The following is a 13062-nucleotide window of genomic DNA, read 5'->3' as shown; positions in this document are numbered from 1 at the left end:
GGCAACTTTATTAACATACAATCAAAATCTCATTTCAGTACAATTAGAATACGACCACAATCATCTCACTAGATGCAGAAAAGGCATTTGACAAAATCCTACACCCCTTCATAATAAAGGTCTTGGAGTGATCAGGAATACAGGTGACATACCTAAACGTAATAAAGGCAATTTATACCAAGCCAACAGCCAAAATAAAATAAAGTGGAGACTTAAAGCCACTCCACTAAAATCAGGAGTAAGGCAAGGCTGTCTGTTCTCTCCATACTTATTCAATATAGTACTTGAAGTTCTAGCCAGAGCAATAAGACAACATAAGGAGATTAAGGGGATACAAATTGGAAAGTAAGAAGTCAAGCTTTCCCTATTTGCAGATGACATGGTAATATACTTAAGTGACTCCCAAGATTCAACCAAGGAACTGGTACAGCTTATGAAAACCTTCAGCAACATAGCAGGATACAAGACCAACTCAAAAAGTCAGTAGCCCTCCTATATACAATTGATAAACAGGCTGAGAAGGAAATAAGAGATATATCACCCTTTACAATAGCCACAAATGATATAAAATACCTTGGGATAACACTAACCAAGCAAGTGAAGGACCTATATGACAAGAACTTTAAGTCCCTGAAAAAAGGACTGAAGATGTTAGAATATGGAAAGATCTCTCATTCTCATGGATAGGCAGGATTAACATAGTAAAAATAGCAATCTTACCAAAAGCAATCTATAGATTCAGTGCAATCCCCATCAAAATACCAACACAATTCTTCACAGACCTGGAAAGAATAACACTCAACTTCATATGGAAAAACAAAAAACCCAGGATAGCCAAAAGAAACCTGTACAATCAAATAACCTCTGGAGGCATTACAATCCCTGACCACAAGCAAATTTTTGATAAACCTCTAATTCTTATATTTAGTATTTAATATTTTGATCTATGTTTGCTTTTCCTTCACTTTGAAGAATTTTTATGATGTAAAAATAAAGGTAAAACTTCCTTCTTTGCTAAAAAAAAAGAAAGAAAGAATTCAAAAATACCTTCATTTGCTAATGGAATATAGCTTGCAAAGTTACCCTGAAATTTTGTTAGCAAAGTTACCCTGTCAGTTGATGTATAAAAAATTAACTTACAGAAACTAGTAGCATTTTTATATAGAAAAGGCAAACAAACTAAGAAAGAACATTTTCTGAAACAAAGCAATGTTCCCAGAGTAGGGCCAGGGGCACCAACCCAAGAACAAAAGCTTTGAACTCTGTGGCATTGAGGCACAGAACTTTGGGACTGGCCAGCCAATGATGGATCAGATTTGAAGCATGCCTGACACTGCCTGGATGACCAGAAACTGGAGACCTAGAGATCCATGAAAGAAAAAAAATCAATACAATGATTCATAATGATATCACTATATACTTAGAGATCGTTCCTAGCACAATCATCATCAAATGGGTATCTGGCTGCAGCTGATGAGAGCATATGTAGAAATCCAAAGCAAAACATTAGGTAGAGTGGAGATGTCCAAATTGGAGATCTCCATCAGGTAACTCTCTTTTGAACTTGGGGAACCCTTTGGAAGGGGGATAGAAATTGAGGAGCCAGAAGGGTTTAAGATAGCATGAGAACACAGACAACAGATATCAACTAAGTGGAGTTCATAAAGGCTCACAGAGACTGAAGCAGCAATCACAGAGCCAGAAAGGATCTGCGCTATGTTGTCTTTATATGGACTATGGTTCTTAACTTGGTGTCATTGTGGGACTCCCAACAGTGTCTTTGACTCTTTTACCTAACAGGAGGACCCCTTTCCTCTTATTGGATTGTCTCATTAGCCTTGAAATGAGGGTTTGTACCTACTCTTATTGTATATTGTAATTCCATTTTTGGTGATTTTTCCTGAGAGGCCTGGTATCTTCTATAGATAAAGGGAAGAAGATTTTTCAGAGGGAAAACAGATGTTGGGGGAGGACTGGAAGGATGGGAGGGAGCAGAAACTGTGGTCAGAATGTATGATAAACAAACCTAAAAAATATCATTCACAGTAGCCTCAAATAATACAAAGTTAATTGAAGGAATTATAACCAGCAACTAAAAGACTTATATGATAAGCATTTGAAGTCTTTGAAGAAATTGAAGAAGACATCAGTATGAATAAATGGAGGAGAAGTTCCAAGCTAGATTCCACAGAGAATCAATTGGATTATGGTACAGATTGGAATGATGAAGTTAGGTGCACTCGATGCCAGCAGCCATCTCTTTCTTCTATCTGGAACAGTGACCTTGAGTGTCAGTACTACAGTAACTCTCTTTGCCAAGTCAGAAGATGTTGCCATAGTGAAGAAAATTACAAATGTAGTCTTCTGAAAGATACATGTGGTCATATATGGATGGCCAATATAGAGCAAGAGACAGAGAAAACAAAATATGAGGGAGATGAGTAGTACATAGTTGAGAACTTGGTTATTGGCCTTTACTATGGGAGTATCTTTCTTAAAATTTATTTTAGAATTTAATTTAATTTTACATATCAGCCACATTTTCTCTTGTCCTCCCTCCTCTACCTCCCCCCCACCCCCCGCTCAGCCCCCATAACCACTTCATCCAGGGCAAGGACTCCACTGGGGATTCATCTCAGTCTGGTAGATTCAGTCCAGGAAGTTCCAGTCCCCTCCTCTCTTCGTGGAGTCTGAGCAAAGTGTCCCTGCATAGGTCCAGGTTCCAAATAGCCAGCTCATGCATGAAGGACAGGTCCCAGTCCCATTGCCTGGGGGCCTCGCAAACTGGTCATGCTAATCAACTGTCTCACTTATCCAAAGGGCCTGATCCAGTTGGGGACTCCTCAGCTATTGGTTCATAGTTCATGTGTTTCCACTAGTTTGGTTATTTGTCCCTGTGCTTTTTCCAATCATGGTCTCAACAATTCCCACTCATACAAATCCTCCTCTTTCTTGCCAATTGGACTCCTGGAGCTCTACCTCAGGCATGGCCTAGGATCTCAGCATCCTCTTCTGTCAGTCATTGGATAAGAGTTCTGGCACAACAGTTACGATGTTTGGCCATCCTATCACCAGAGTAGGTCAGTTCTGGCTTTCTATCGACCATTGCCAGTAGTCTATTGTGGAGGTATCTTTGTGGATTTCTGGGGACCTCTCTAGCACTTTGCTTCTCCCTATTTCCAATGGGTTCTTCATTTATCATGGTCTCTTTTTCCTTGTTCTCCCTCTCTGTTCTTGATCCAGCTGGGATCTCCCACTCTCCTAAGCTGTCTTTCCCTCTACCCTTGCCCTTCATTACCTTCCCTCATGTCCAGTTTGCTCATGTAGATTTCATCCATTTCTCTGTTTTTGGGCCATCCCTGTGTCTTTCTTGGGGTCCTGTTTTCTAGGTAGCCTGCCTGGATTTGTGATTAGCAGTCTAGTCATCTTCGTTTTACATCTAGTATCCTCCTATGAGAGAGTACATACCATGTTTGGGCATAATTCCAAGGAATGCTCAATCATACCACAAGTGCACATGCTCAGCTATGTTCATAGCTGCATTATTTGTAATAGTCAGAACCTGGAAACAACCTAGATGCCCTTCAACTGAAGAATGCATAAATAAAATGTGGTACATATACACAATGGAGTACTACTCAGCAGAGAAAAACAATGACATCATGAGGTTTGCAGGCAAATGGATGCATCTAGAAAAAAATCATACTGAGTGAGGTAACCCAGTCTCATAAAGACTATGGGAGTATCTTCTTGCTTCAAAAAGATAGCTACAACAATAGCTGTAAGAGAAGAGAAACACAGAGTCAAGCTAGACAGAGACATTCTCAAGGGATCCTCATAAGCCAGAAAGGTGACAATTTTTTGAGGCAATGAGTTTGTTTTGTGCTGACATACTGGTCATCTGGACACTTCACACAATTATTAATGCCTAGAATAGAAAAGAAAGCATTTTCAGCTTTAATTTTTCCTAGTATTCATGAAACATGACAGCTACATTAATGAATTAGGAAGTCATAGCTAAATTTTACTTACCTTTTATGGAACAAGGAAGTTAAATGTGTTTGATGCCTAGAATTTAATTCTAATTTCCACTATCTTTCAACGTAATGCAAAGATTTTGTTTATATTCATCTTACTTACCCAAGAACATTTTAGTATTCTTCAAAACCAATAATACACATTTACATAATGTTACGGTGGCCACAGTAACCTGCCTTGGATTGAATCATTCATGGAAAAACAATTGTCACTCTTAGTTTTGCATACTATGTCAAAAAAAGAACTTAGGATGATCTTCTCTGCATATAATTATCTATCTATCAGCAGCAAGTTATATCCCACATAAAAATGTCCTCATTGGTCTCCTTTGACATAGAAACCTTACCCACTCCATATCTTGGAAGGAACCTATATTCACCACATTATTAAACCATTACAATTCCTAACAATGTTCAAAATATTTGCTTACTCACATATTTGTAGAGTAATCTTCTCTCATCAAGGACCTTATCTTTGAGATAGAGACCACTATCCCAACTAGTGAGAAATGTAGAGTTGTGGAGTTCAGTTTAATGGAAACATCTATAATAATATTCCCTCAATTAAGTCTCAGGAAAAATTGCAGATGAGAAGGATGGAAAGATTGTAAGAGCTAGGGGATCAGGGAGGTTGATGTGAGTAGGTGTCTCACAGAAATGTCACAAGTTACTGACACATAAAGTCTCACAAACATGGCTACTTAAACATTAGTTGAACAAGGACAAAAATAATAGACCTGGCAATGTGGACGAGGGGAAAGACAATAAGACTTCAATCCTAAATGAAGAACTACAGGAACCTAAGGAATAGGAGCATGTGAGAAGCTGTCTTTTCCAGATTATGACATATAAACTGTTTATCTTTGGATAACAAAATTGTCAACCCTGAAATCAGACCAGTAATAGTATACAGACTGAACTGTTTGTACTTAGAAATATATAAGTAGATACATAAAATATATTCACATGCCAACTGTGATAAAAATGACCATGAAATTGAAAGAGAGCAAGAGGGAATATACGGGAAGAATTAGAGGAAGATGGAGAAAGGGGAAATGATGTAATTGTATTATAATCTGAAAAAGGAAAAAAAGAATCCAAAAAAAGGCAGCACTAATAATGCCGAAAAATGCAGAGACATATGAACAAATTACCACCCAAATTCTCTCCATGTCAAAAAAAATCACATCTATTCTTATGTTTCACTGTTTGATCTTTGTTTGGGAACATTAGTTGCAAATTTTACTAATTTCTGTAAGATTTGATAGTTCAATGCTCGCAAGGTTGCAGAATTTATTGTGAAAACATCAATATATAGAGAGCATTCCATTCCTCAAAGGCATAATTTTGAAGAATAGTACTGGATGAGGCTGAGAACTTCCTTTCTTTTGTATCTTTGTAGTACATTCCATAGTATATTCACTTTTCTTTCACGTGCATTGACCCAACAGACTTAATGAAAAAGTGATGATGCCATTCAAGTACTGAGTCTATCCATCAGAATGTTTACATTCCACTGCAGTTGTTCAATCCTCTCTGATTTTGCTAAGCAATGTCATTTAAACGGATGAGTAGAAGTATTCAAATGCTTCAATTTTTAGTATTTATTTTAAATTAAGTATGAGAATGTTATATTACGGGCTGGAGGGATAGCTCAGCCATTAAAGGCTAGGCTCACAACCAAAAATATAAGAGAATGTTATATTACTTTATTTATATTAAAAATACATTCTTCTCTGATATAATATATGTTGACCACATCATCACTTTCCCTCTACTCCTCTCATGCTTTCTCAAGTAGGAGCAAGGAAAATTTAATAAAACTAAGTATAGTATCCTTGTGTTCAACCAAATGAAAGTCAATAAATTTGACTATTGGATTTGATATATCTGTGATATATCATTTGAAACAATACATTTTTATGCATTGTTCTATTCAAGTGGTTGAATAATTTTCCTGCATTTGTCACTGGGATTTACAGTCAAATATGTTTATGATTTTAGTGTAATTTTTTTAAAACCCTGCATTATTTATCAATAGTCCTCACATTCAAATCATATAGAGTTATATTTACATGGTAGTCTGGCTGTAAATGAAACTGTCAGCTGAATATTTAGCTATTTCTCATCACTACAACACTAATTAAGTCCATCCTTTAGAACATGGTCTACTATGAAAAACATAGTTTTCAAAGTTTCTGTACATGAATGTAGATTCCACAACTATTTAATTCAGAAAATATCTGTGTATTTTTTGTTATCAATAGTATAAGAAAATCTTTAATTCAGAGTTCAATATGATGACATCCAAACTAACCCCTCAAATGGAGTAGGACTGGAAATACAAACTACCAGTGATAGCATTATCCTACCATAGCACACAGTACAAACATGAGCATTTTTTAAAAATGGTATGACATCACTGAACATCCAGTCATTGTTAGAACTCTGGATAGTACTGGGAATATAGGATGCATAGCATATAAGTCTTAAATAACTGAAAAGTAGATACAACTTATTAAAATACTGAATATTATGATGAAGATGGCTTGTAGTAGTAATCTTTCATACTCTAATGCCATATCAAAAAAAATATTATGTTCATGGGTACTAGACTGATCAGATAAAATGTAGGTAAAAGACAGAGAGTGTAGCAATTCAAATAGCAATGCTACTGATGCTTTCAACTTCATTATGAAATTTGTCTTTTCCTTGCCCCAAAAGGCTTTTGAGAACTCTGTAAATATGGGAGAAAATAAATAATTAGTTGATTATTTTGGTAAATCATATCCTTACTTGTCATGTTGGAAATTTGATTTTCTAGACAAGGGTTACAATCAAAACAGCAGAGAGCTTTTCCCTGCTGTTAGGGGATTTTCTGTGTCCAGGACTGCAGGGCTTACTACATGTGGTGGGTGGAGTCTGATGAAAATCAGATACATTTTAGATACAAAGAGTTTAATGTAAGTTGCAAAAACTGTAGTGATTCACAACATGGAACCACTCAATATCCTCTTATTAAATACATGTATCATATTATGAAGTAAAATTTCATTATTTTTAAAATAACTATTATGAATTTATGGTGATTTATATATTGTGAAACACACAAGAGTGTAGAGTTTTTCCTTATGATTCATATTCACTAGGTCTCCAGCAGGATTTACAAATTGTACATACTTACCCTAAATGTGCACATCTAAAATATATTTGTCATTTTAGTTTCAACTATGCCTAAAAAGCAGAACAGAAATATAAAGAATATAATGCCTACAATTTTTATTAGCATCTCCTAAAATGTAACTATCACAAATACTCAGTAGTAAATAAATGAAATTACATATAAACATGAGGCTTCACTACACTTTAACATTAAATTTTTCTCACTAGAGTTGATACTCTAAAACACATACCTACATTATATGCTTGTAGAATAGAGACACATTTCTCTATTTCTTCCTGGTAACATTGATATTTGATCATAACCTAGGGAATTGGATTCCTTAATAGTTCAAAAAATGCCATCACTACTAGTTTTATCTAGAATCTATTACAATTATGATTAATTTTTTGATGATATAAAAGTCATTTTCTTGTTGCCATTTAAGAATTACATGGAAAAATATTTTTCTTTCAAATGTTCAAAACGTAAGATTTTTGTGTGTGTTTGAAATAGTCTGGACAAGATTTCTTCACTTAGATTTTAAAATGCTGACTTGCGTGCAAGTATCTTCTGTATCATAATTTATAACAACATGATCTTCATAACATGCAATTAAAGAACACAGAAATATATGAATCTGGAAGAAAGGTTTGTATTTTTTATGGATTTAGAATCCTTGATTCACTTTAAGAAAATCATCTATATGGCATGCATGCCATATTCAATGGAATACTAATTACTTGCCAGGAGTCAAATTTCAGTCCTTTCCCAGCATCCTCTGACCATATATCTACTTGTTGCAGAGTAATCTCATCGAGTGAGTGGGTCACAGCACACACAGCATTGTATAAGTTATAACTTGAATCACTCATGGACATTCCAAACTGGTGCCCATATAACCATTTTAATGCAGTATCGGTAGAACAATACTTCAGTTTCTTAAATTAGATAATAACAAACACTACTTAAAACAAATCCCCCATAGTTTAGCAAATGAAATTCATTACTGTAATTTGAAGGGTGCACTGTCTGCATATTTTTTTAATTTTTTTTTATTTTACAACACCATTCAGTTCCACATAATAGCCACAGATTCCCCTGCTCTCCCCCTCCCGCCTCCCTCCCCCTCCTCCCAGTCCACCCCCCATTCTCACCTCCCCCGAGGACCAGGATCAACCTGATAGACTCAGTCCAGGCAGGTCCAGTCCCCGCCTCCCAGACCAAGCCAAGAGTCCCTGCATAAGTCCCAGGATTCGAACAGCCAACTCATGCAAAGAGCCCAGGACCCGGCACCACCGCACAGCTGCCTCCCAAACAGATCAAGCCAAATTACTGTCTCACCCATTCAGAGGGCCTGATCCAGTTGGGGGCCCCTCAGGCTTTGGTTCATAGATCCTGTGCTTCCATTCATTTGGTTATTTGTCCCTGTGCTTTATCCAACCTTGGCTTCAACAATTCTCGCTCATATAAACCCTCCTCTTTCTCACTAATTAGACTCCCAGTGCTCCACCAGGGGCCCAGGCGTGGATGTCTGTATCCAGATTCCTCAGTCCTTGGATGGGGTTTATGGCACAACAATCAGGGTGTTTGGCCATCCCATCATCAGAGTAGGTCAGTCCTGGTTGTCTCTTGACCATTGCCAGCAGTCTTTTGTGGGGGTATCTTTGTGGATCTCTGTGGGCCTCCCTAGCTCTCTGCTTCCTCCTCTTCTCATGTGGTCTTCATTTACCATGGTCTCCTATACCTTGTTCTCCCTCTCTTTTCTTGATCCAGCTAGGATCTCCTGCTCTCTTTCCCTCGAACTTCGCCCTTCATTGCTCCCGTTCATGTCCAGGCTGTTCATGTAGATCTCATCCATTTCTCCGTGTCTTTCTTGGGGTCCTGTTTTCCAGGTAGCCTCACTGGTGATGTGAGTAGCAGTCCAGTCATCCTAGTTCCACATCCAGGATCTTCCTATGAGTGAGTACATACCATATTTGTCTTTCTGAGTCTGGGTTACCTCACTCAGGATGATTTTTTTCTAGATCCATCCATTTGCCTGCAAACCTCATGATGTCATTGTTTTTCTCTGCTGAGTAGTATTCCATTGTGTATATGTGCCACAATTTATTTATCCATTCTTCAGTTGAAGGGCATCTAGGATGTTTCCAGGTTTTGGATATTACAAACAATGCTGATATGAACATAGCTGAGCAAGTGCTCTTGTGGTATGATTGAGCATTTCTTGGGTATATGCCCAGGAGTGGTATAGCTGGATCTTGGGGGAGATTGATTCCCAATTTTCTAAGAAAGTGCCAGCTTTCTTGACCCTGACATTAGCCCACACACCTATGAACATATAATATTTGACAAAGAAGCCAAAAGTGTACAATGGAAAAAAGAAAGCATCTTCAACAAATGGTGCTGGCATAACTGGATATCAACGTGTAGAAGGCTGCAAATAGAACCATATCTTTCACCGTGCACAAAACTTAAGTCCAAGTGGATCAAAGACCTCAGCATAAATCCAGCTACTCTGAACCTGCTAGAAGAGAAAGTAGGAAGTAGTCTTGAATGCATTGGCATAGGAGATCACTTCCTAAATATAACACCAGTAGCACAGACACTGAGACAAACAATCAATCAATGGGACCTCTTGAAACTGAGAAGCTTTTGTAGAGCAAAGGATACTGTCAACAAGGCAAAGCGTCAGCCTACAGAATGGGAAAAGATCTTCACCAACCCCATATCTGACTAAGGACTGATATCCAGAATATATAAGGAACTCAAGAAATTAGACATCAAAATGACCAACAGTCCAATTGAGAAATGGGCTTTAGAACTAAACAGAGAATTCTCAACAGAGGAAACTCAAATGGTTGAAAGACATTTAAGGAATTGCTCAACATCCCTAATCATCAGGGAAATGCAAATCAAAACAACTCTGAGATACCACCTTATGCCTGTCAGAATGGCTAAGATCAAAAACACTGAAGACACTTTATGCTGGAAAGGATGTGGAACTAGGGGAACTCTCCTCCACTGCTGGTGGGAATGCAAGCTTTTACAACCACTTTGGAAATCTGCATAAATTTTTTAAAACCAGACATCTCAGAAATCTGATGTGAAACAATGAGAGTCCCATGGAAGGAAGAAAGAAATCCCCTTTAACTGTGATCCTATTAAATTGTGATATACTGACCCAGATTCTTCTACTTTCTAAAGATTTTCATATTATAAAGTTCAATGCAAGAGCAGAGTCTTTGTCTCCATAAACAATCACAACTTTTTGCTGATGACATCATGATCTGGTTATAATACTTAGCAGACATTTGAATGTATGATACTGTACCACTTGTGATAATAGTCACAAATGTTAAACAGACAATGTTCCTTTGCATCTACTCTCTCAATTCAGAAAGAAATTGATTTTCATGATCCTCAACTGAAATGATCACTTCTACCCAGTTCCATCTGATGTAAACAACTATGTACACCATGGCTAGTGGTAGAGATGTATCCTTGGGAGACATCTGGTAGAGATATGGAAATTACTCATGGACACTCAGGAGAGGTTGAAAATGACTATAGTGGAGCTGAACACAGGCACAATATGAAGAAGATGGAATAAATAATGCTTGGTACAAGACCTAAGTGTGCTAGGCAAATACTGGGGGTATTAGAAAGTGTGAATTCTTCATATCATTTTTAAAAGCATATATAGTTTCTTCCAGTTATAAACAAAACTACAGATAAACCAAGTTTTCTCATACAATGTTCCACATTTCTACTGACTTTCCTGTCTACTTGTAATAAAGTTGTTATATTTTCTGTAGAAAGTATCTGAGCATTTATTCTTCATGTAAAAGAATAGATATAAAACCAGTCTCTGACTTTTAAGCCTTTTGGTACTCAGAAACTCAACTGAAAGGAGACCGTATTTCATTAAAAGCAAACCACCCCAACTTACCTGTGGGGTTTTGGACATGTTCAGGAATGGTCTAAAGATTGCAAGAAGTACCCACACGGGTCCTGTAAGTACAATTAAATATTTTTCTGATTTTTAGAGAAGCAGTTAGGAAAATTTCCCTTTTTTTATAGATAAACCAGATTGCTTATCATCATCCACCAGGTTACAGTTGATGTTAACTAGCAGAGAAATGTTTGGTAAAATATAAGGGTTCCTATTGATTTCTCCATGGCAAAATAAAGAGATAAATTCAAGTGGATGTTCTTAGGTGTCAACCTGAAAACACAGCACACTAATCGTAAGAGATTAGGCTCTGAACATGATAAATTTAAATCACACTCAATGTGAGACTAATGCTGAATTCTTGGGTTTTATTTTTACCCCATTGCTATGGTGACAAAAGTCCTATTACTTTTATGTATGAGGGTGTAAAATCTGTGGGAGAACATTAGGCATATAAAAGGGTTTTTTGTGGGTAGATTTCATACAAAATATATTGATGCTGTTACCCTGAAGTTTCTTAAAGATCCACCCTGTTTTCTCTAAACTTTGTGAAATGTATGCATGCCATTCAGGAACTAGAACATTTTGTACTGCCTAACATTGAATCTGCTCATGCCTTCATTGTATACTTCTAACATTTAATATATGTAAAAAATAAATGGCTATTATATACTATCTAGATTGCTATACTGTATACTGAGGTAGCCCTGGACAATGTTATGACTTTGTTTAAAGGGATGAAGCCTAGGTAGCTAAATCTGTCTATGCCAAGAGCTCTGAAAAGTCTGAACGATTCATAGGTGATGCAAATAGTATCATAATTCTTGTATTCTGGCAATCCCTCCACATACTTTCTCATTTTTATTTTGTATTTGTGAATGTGCAGTATTGAGTGATATAAGAATTGATATAACTATACCTGCTACGAGTTAGGAATAAGTTCCACAATCTTCACATGGACCCTTATGCTGTACACATGCCTTTCAACCCATATGCTCAGATTGGTATTACAGTCCTGGCCCTGGGTTCAAGTTGCATCATATTTGTCCTGATATGTTCTCTGTAATATGTTTCCTTTAGATTCTCTCTTTCATTTAAGGTATTTCATTGGTTGTAAATGTTTTGATATAGTTTTCTACAGTTTGATCTTTTTTTTTTTTTTTTTTTTTTTTGTTTTGGTTTTTCGAGACAGGGTTTCTCTGTGTAGCTTTGAGCCTTTCCTGGATCTTGCTCTGTAAACCAGGCTGGCCTCAAACTCACAGAGATCAGCCTGGCTCTGCCTCCTGAGTGCTGGGATTAAAGGTGTGCACCACCACTGCCCGGCTACAGTTTGATCTTATTTAACAATAACATCTCATTTCATTGTGTTGCTTATGAGTGTTTTAGGTATTGCCTCATCCATAATTTTGTATTGTTTTGTAAATAAATATATATTCAAGTAACTAGACATAACTTGTGGCTGTGATGCTGGTATGGGCTTGATTTAATCATTTATGTTTCCCATAATTTGTTATGCTCATGCTTGGATTAGTTTTATTTTGGCAGTGTCTTATTCTTTCATTTCTTACAATTATCTCTTTAAAAAGTCTTGAAGTTATACCACATTGTCTAGGCCCTTGCCATTCTATAATGGAGATGGATATGCATTGTTAAAATTTAGTTCTCGCCGGGGGGTGGTGGCGCACGCCTTTAATCCCAGCACTCGGGAGGCAGAGCCAGGCGGATCTCTGTGAGTTCGAGGCCAGCCTGGGCTACCAAGTGAGCTCCAGGAAAGGCGCAAAACTACGCAGAGAAACCCTGTCTCGAAAAACCAAATAAATAAATAAATAAATAAATAAATAAATAAATAAAATAAAATTTAGTTCTCCTATTCATGCACTGCAATCACTCTTCTGTGAAATATTAATATT

The 13062-nt window shown here is 37.0% G+C and overlaps 1 pseudogene; it reads right to left on the bottom strand.

The window, feature by feature from the left end:
* Positions 1–2079: 2079 nt before the first annotated feature.
* On the bottom strand, positions 2080–11167 carry LOC114686432 (annotated as a pseudogene).
* Between the last annotated feature and the right edge of the window lie 1895 nt (positions 11168–13062).

Source organism: Peromyscus leucopus, chromosome 1 (genome assembly GCF_004664715.2).
Source record: "Peromyscus leucopus breed LL Stock chromosome 1, UCI_PerLeu_2.1, whole genome shotgun sequence".
Taxonomy (NCBI): domain Eukaryota; kingdom Metazoa; phylum Chordata; class Mammalia; order Rodentia; family Cricetidae; genus Peromyscus; species Peromyscus leucopus.
The sequence above is the reverse complement of the archived record's forward strand: the minus strand, read 5'-3'. Positions and strand labels throughout refer to the sequence as shown.